The following is a 7,495-nucleotide window of genomic DNA, read 5'->3' on the forward strand; positions in this document are numbered from 1 at the left end:
TAAAAATAATTCCTTTAAAAAAATAATATTTAATTCCTTCAATAAAAAGACCTTAAATTGTAGTACATACAATAATCTTGTAGATGGTGAAATGTATAAAACCCCACACACACAATATATATAACCTTTTCCATAATTCAGAAAAATTAACTATTGAAATAGAAATATTTTTTGACGACTTTGAAATTTGTAATCCCTTAGGTAGTAAAGCTTTGTCTCATAAAATTGGGGGATTTTATTTTGTAATATACAATTTACCTCCTCATTTCAATTCTAATTTAAACAATATTCATTTATTAGCTTTGTGTTATAGTAAATACATAAAAGATTTTGGTATAAATTCAGTTTTGGAAGTTATTGTAAAAGATTTAAGAATTTTGGAAACAGAAGGTTTTTACATTGAAGGAGTTGAATATCCAATAAAAGGAACTTTAGCGACATTAAGCCATGACAATTTAGGAGGAGCAACGTTATATGGCATGGTTGAATCATTTCAAGCTAACTTTTTTTGTAGAATATGTCTCATGCATAAAAATTTTACTAAAGTAAATTGCAAACAAGAAGATGAAACCGTGTGAGCTTCGGCGGACGCGGAGTAGCTCGCCGGAATCCAGGTTCGGTCGGTTGGGGGTATGTCAAAAAATAAAGACTCGTTTATAACAAAGTAAAGAAACAACGTTTATTAAGTAAGATGTTGAAATGACTTGCTTCAAATGATCTGCTTCAATGTTCGTGTGTACATGCGAAGCGTGTGCGACGCGAATTCGAAAGAATATACAAGTAGCGTAAAATAGAAAAGTATCGGTGCGATCGGTATAATAGCAACGGTGAAATAATTAGTTAAAGCGGCGTGGAATAAAACAAAGCAGCGTGAAATAAAGATGAAGTATCGGCAATAGTGAAATAATTATTTGAGCGAATGGCGAGAGAGAAATAATTATTTAGAGCAACGGTGACTGAATTATTAAAGTTCGACGTGAGGCGTCTTGGTGCGAGTAGCAAGAGCGCAAGCGCGGATGATCGTGTCGTAGCGGTTGGTACAACGCAACGCTCGTCGGTGAGGTTCGTGACGGTACCGCGAGTTCGTTCGATCGTAGATCGTGACGGGTCGCTCGACGGCGCGGATTGGTCGACGTAGTTTGCCCGCCGGATGGATTCTGCGGATGAATCCCGGTGCGCGGTAACGCAAGATTAGGAACAGGTCGTCGACAGTGTTGCTAGACGGGACGTTTTTTCTCGCGCATGCGCAGCGCTGCAGCTATGAATCCAGCGGTGTATACGGCTTATAGTGTTGGGTGCTGGCGCGAAAAGTTAGACGTTTGACAGGCTACAGGAGAAAGTTAGGTGAGTACATGTAAAAAATAATAATATTTATATCATATATATATTTATATGTATTTTTTGTTACGCGAAATATGGATAGTTCAAAAGGAGCCATTAAAAAGACGCATATTAAAAATTTTCAAAATTCTTGGTTAGCTGACGATTTATTTAAAGGATGGCTGGCTCCTCATCCTACGGAAAATAAGGCAATTTGTAACTTGTGCAATATTACCATTAGATGCTGTAAATCAGATTTAATACGACATTCACAAAGGGCTAAACATATTAAAAATTGTGACAGTAATTCTCAAATAAGTCAAAGCCAAAGCCAACATTCCAAAAATTCTCATATTGAAAACGTTAAACGAGCCAAAATTAAATTAGCAGCTTTTTATTCTGAACTTAACGTTGCTCTTTATACCGCAGATCACTTAGTTCCTTTGTTAAAAGACATTTGTATAGATTTTTCAATCGTGCAAGATCTTTCACTGGCTCGATCAAAGTGCACCAATATTATTAAAGAAGTTCTTGCAAAGCGGGAAAATAATTCTGCCAAATAAAATATTTTATTGTTATTAAAATGTTATTAACAATTATTTAAACATCCTTTCCTTTTTTAGCTTATTTTTTATTAATATTATTAATTATTTTATTATTATAAAAATAAACATAATATTTACATGCGTTTAATTTATTATTATTTTATTACTTTTTATCACTTTTTAACGATAAACAAAATTTTCTAATAATTTTTTAATAGAAGGGTCTACAAGTGCCCTTTTTTTTTCTCAATTAGTACACCGTTGAGGCCGATTCTCAAGTGCGTTCGTGAAAAAAAGCGTCCCGTCTAGCAACACTGGTCGTCGAGTACGCTCGACGGGAGTACGAGGACGCTCGCACTAGAGGCTTTGAGGCCGAATCTGGTCGGCGGACGTACGAGAACACTCGTACGAAGGCGGATTTAGAGCGGCGACTCGACTAAGTATAAGGGAATGCCCTGTATACGAAGATCGATGCCCGGAGGAGCCGAGTACGCTCGACGGGTATACGAGAACGCTCGTATCGGAGATAGAAACGGTATCGAGGACGCTCGTGTACCTGGAATAAGGCATAGAATCCGAGTACTCTCGGTCGGACTACGAGAACGCTCGCAGCAGGATTGTTCGCTGGCTAGCAGTGAACAGGATCTGGTGAGAAGACGTACAGCCGGGCCTCTTTTATACCCGGCTGGCAGCCGATTGGCTTCGAATCGGCAAGCATCGGCGATTTCGGCGGCGAGCCCCCCACAAAACGGAATTTCGGAACGGTCGGGTGTGGGGGGTTTTCGGCGGTTGACCGCCGTTGTTACGATAAGAAGTTTATCGGCGCTCGATGCGCCCTTGGTGGACTACGGACGATGGACGGTCCGTAGCCGTAACGATGCAGCTTGCGGGCTGCACCGTTACAAAGATATTCTTTTGAGAACACCTGAAAATTTTAAAAATCATATTCAACTTGCGATTAATCATTACGACGATAGTGTATATGGAATTAAGTTACGCAGTGCTTTAAATGATTTAGAATTTTTTAAATTTGGAATAAATTTATCAGTTGATATAATGCATGATCTTCTGGAAGGAATTTGCCAACTTGAACTTAAATTGTTTCTAAAATTTTTAATACAAGAAAAATTAACTTCGATAGAAGAAATTAATGATAAAATAAATACTTTTGATTACGGTCTTTAAAATAGAGCTAATAAACCTAGTCCAATCTATTTTAATAAAGCAGGCCATTTAATAGATCAAAGAGCTGTCCAAACTTATTGCTTATTAATATTTTTTTTTTTAATAATCAGTGATATTACAAAAAAACTTGATCATAGCACAAATTACAATAAATGGAAAGTAATTCTTTTGTTAATAGAAATTGTCAAAATAGCATTTGCTCCTATACTTCATAATATTTTGATGACTGATTTTGAAAATCTAATCGAAAATCATCATAAATTATTTTTAACTGAATATAATACTCATTTAAGACCAAAACATCACATGATTACACACTTGCCAACTGTTATTAAAAGAATGGGTCCTCCAAGACATTTTTGGACTATAAGGTTTGAAAGCAAACATAATTACTTGAAAGATCTTTCAAACAAATTAAAAAATTTTAAAAATGTTTGCAAAACTATTGCTTTCCGTCATCAACAAGATATGCTATTTAAATGGAACAATTGCAATATTTTTGAACTTTTTCCTTTTTTTAAGAAATGTAATGTTACTGCAATAGGAAGTACCACATATTTTAATGTTATTTCAAAGTTCTTAAATTTAAAATGTGATGTAAAAATATGTTTTGGAAATTCTGTCAAATTATTTGGAAATGAGATTGAAATTAATAATTTTATATGTACTTCTTTTCATGAGCATTTGCCTAATTTTTCTAAGGTAGTTTTTTTATTTGTATTTGATTCAAAACTTTATGCAGTGTGTCAAAGTTACAAAACTTTTTCTGTTTGTAAAAAGTATTTAGGGTACATAATTTTAAAAGAAAATGATAATAAATATTTTTTTTTTTTTTTATTACAATTAAAACATTTAAAATCATACAAGATGTACGAAATAGAAAGTACAAATATGTTAATTACAGAATATTTTTTGTGTCCTTAGCTATCTAAGTCTGTACATATATAAGATTGTATATGTATAAGGTTGTATAAAGTTGTATGTACATGTACAAGATTATATAAGGTTGTATGTACATGTATAGTAAAGATTTATGCAATATAAAAATAAAAAAAATAAAAATAAAAGTATATTTTATTCTTATTATAGTATCCTTTTCTAAAATACTTGCATAAAGTTGAATTTATATATTTTAATATCCAAATATTAGGGAAAAGTAGATATAAAATATTTTAACGTTAAAATATGTAAGGGAGAGTGGATAACAGTGAATTACTTTTCTTGTTTTTAGAGAAATAACTCTGAAAATATTCTATTCATCTAAAATTGTGATGGTACACAGTAAAAAATAAAATGTTAATTTTAACATTTTTTGCATGTCCCAGAAAGTCCACTCTAAATTTTAAGTTAAAATAACTCTTATTCATTGTGTTACTTATTGACAAATTAAAAATGTTAAGTAATTGACACAATGTTTTACATTTAGTTTTGTTATTGTGACTTTAAATGTGATGTGAAAATTACATATAAATTATTTAAAAACTACATAAAAGAGTAGTTACAATAATTCATAGAAAATGTTAATAGAACATTTTTATTCGTATAATATGAATAAAAAAATTGATTCATTTTAACATAATTCTTTACCCATATAGCAAAAACATATTTTTTAAACATTTTAAAAACATTTTTTACAATGATAAAAAAATGTTTAAAAAATGTTAAAATTAATGAGATAGATCCTTTTTTTCATTTAAAAAATATTTATTTTAACATTTAATAAACGAATTTTATATGTTAAAAAAATGTTTTTTAAATATTGAAATAACGCATTTTAAACATGAAATAAACGTTTTGTATATATTATTAGGACCTTGAATAAGTTCTCGCTGTTTTTTTTGTTAAAAAAAAACATTAATTTAAAATATAAGGCTTACAATAACTTTACTCAAAGTATTGTCCATCATTAGAGACCACTTTCTCCCATCTTTCTGGCAGTAATTGAATCCCCCGTCGAAAAAACGATTCATCTTTTGACGCAATCCATGAATCGACCCATTTTTCGGTTTCTTCGAAAGAATGGAAGCGCTGCTCGCTCAAACCATGCGCCATCGACCGAAACAAGTGGTAATCCGAGGGGGCTATGTCCGGTGAATACGGCGGGTGAGGTAGAACTTCCCATTGAAGCGTTTCCAGGTAAGTTTTGACTGGTTTTGCCACATGTGGCCGAGCATTGTCATGTAACAAAATGACTTTGTCGTGTCTCTGCCCGTATAGTGGCCGCTTTTCTTTTAGAGCTCGACTCAAACGCATCATCTGAAGTCGATAGCGAGCTCCCGTGATAGTTTCATTAGGTTTCTTCGTCTTCAAACTTTGTCGGTGCTCCAGAACGTTCTTTATCTTCAAGGTCAAAGTCATTATTTTTAAAGCGCCTAAACCAGTCTCTGCATGTCGTATTCGACAGAGCATTGTCACCATATGTTTCAACAAGAATTCTGTGTGCTTCAGCTGCAGATTTCTTTTGAATAAAGCAGTGCAATAAAATTCCCCGCAAAAACACTTTATTTGGCACAAAAGTAGACATTTTCGCAATAGGTAATTAAACACGTGGTTGACACTGTGGTAAACTGTATCTACTAAAATTTGAGGTTACATATAGTACTACTTAGCTGATGCGTTTCCGTACGAAATTCCATGCACAGAGTGCCGCTACGCCATCTTTTAAGAAACAGCGAGAACTTATTCAAGGACCTAATAAAATAACATATGTTTTAAACATTAAATAAATTTTTATATACACTCACCCGAAAAAAAAGCGGTACACTGAAAATGTGGGAAAAATTCATCAAATTTCAACTGACGATAACTTCGTAAATAATAAAGATAGAAAGTTCTATAAAATATGGAAATGAAGCTAAAAATCTCTACTTTAAGAATCAATTTATTTCAATGTTGCAAAATAAATTTATTGAAAATGGCGGATGACAAAGCGCGAGCATGCAAAATTGAAAAATAATGGTTCGAGTTTGCGACGGTGCACGGTATAAACAAAAAATTGTAGCTTATTGGGATCAAAAGCGTACAAAAGTACAGAGTCTCCTCTTTAAAATGCTTTTTTATGCATCTCGATACAATGATTTTTCGCCGAGAGATTCGCATTTGAAGAAAAAGGCAGATTCTTACTTCAAATGCGAATCTCTCAGCGAAAAATCATCGTATCGAGATGCATAAAAAAGCATTTTAAAGAGGAGACTCTGTACTTTCGTACGCTTTTGATCCCAATAAGCTACAATTTTTTGTTTATACCGTGCACCGTCGCAAACTCGAACCATTATTTTTCAATCAATTGTTTTGCATCCGAAGGAGATGTCTGCAGATCTTTTGTGATTTCTCCGCCCTGACTTTTTGTTTATGCTCGACCGCACATTGCGAGAAGAGTGCTTGATTTCTCTTGATCTTTTTCTTTCGAGACGCGTTACTTATTCGTACGACTTCGTCAAAGTAAACAATAATTAATCTTTTCGCATTGAAATTATTGGTCAATTATGGCGACGATAAGTCCTGAAAAAGCTGCTCAAGTTGTAGCGTTAATTGAAGATGGGAGAAGTCGAAGGTACGTTGCTGAGGCACTTGATTTATCAGTGTCAACCGTGCAACGTGCTTATGCTAGGTACTTGGAGACTAATTCTGTCCAAAGAAGACCTGGTTCGGGACGTCCTCGTTGTACGAATGAAAACGATGACCGATTTATTGTTTTAAATTCATTAAGAGACAGACATCAAACGGCTGTTCAAATTCGAAACAATTTAAGAGATGTCCGCGAATGTAATGTATCCGTTGACACTATTCGAAACAGATTAGCGGAACACGGTCTTTTTCCGCGCAGGCCAGCAAATGTACCTTCGCTTATGCGTCGCCATCGCGTAACTCGACTCAATTTTGCTGTCGAGCATGCAGGCTGGACATATGCAGAATGGAGTACCGTTCTTTTTAGCGACGAATCTCGTTTTTGTCTGTATTCTTCAGACGGACGAGAACGAGTATACCGTCGCGTTGGAGAACGATTTGCAGACTGTACTGTAAGTGAGAGGCCTAGCTACAATGGTGGCTCTGTAATGGTTTGGGCAGGAATTTCTGCGAATGCTCACACAGATCTCCACTTTTTTGACGCAAACATGAACGCAGATGTATACGTGGAAGACGTACTCATACCGTACGTTGTTCCGTATGCGCACTTCATCGGAGAGGACTTTTTGTTTATGCAAGACAATGCTCGACCGCACGTTGCGAGAAAAGTGCTTGATTTCTGCGATGAAGTTGGCATAAATCGACTCGAATGGCCAGCAATGAGTCCAGATTTAAATCCCATTGAACACCTATGGGACAATATTAACAGAAAAGTACGAAATCATATACCTGCTCCTCAGTCATTGCCAGAACTTCGAAGAGTTCTTGAAATAGAGTGGAATGACATTACGCAGACTGAAATTAGAACACTAATAAGA

Source organism: Linepithema humile, chromosome 7 (genome assembly GCF_040581485.1).
Source record: "Linepithema humile isolate Giens D197 chromosome 7, Lhum_UNIL_v1.0, whole genome shotgun sequence".
NCBI lineage: Eukaryota > Metazoa > Arthropoda > Insecta > Hymenoptera > Formicidae > Linepithema > Linepithema humile.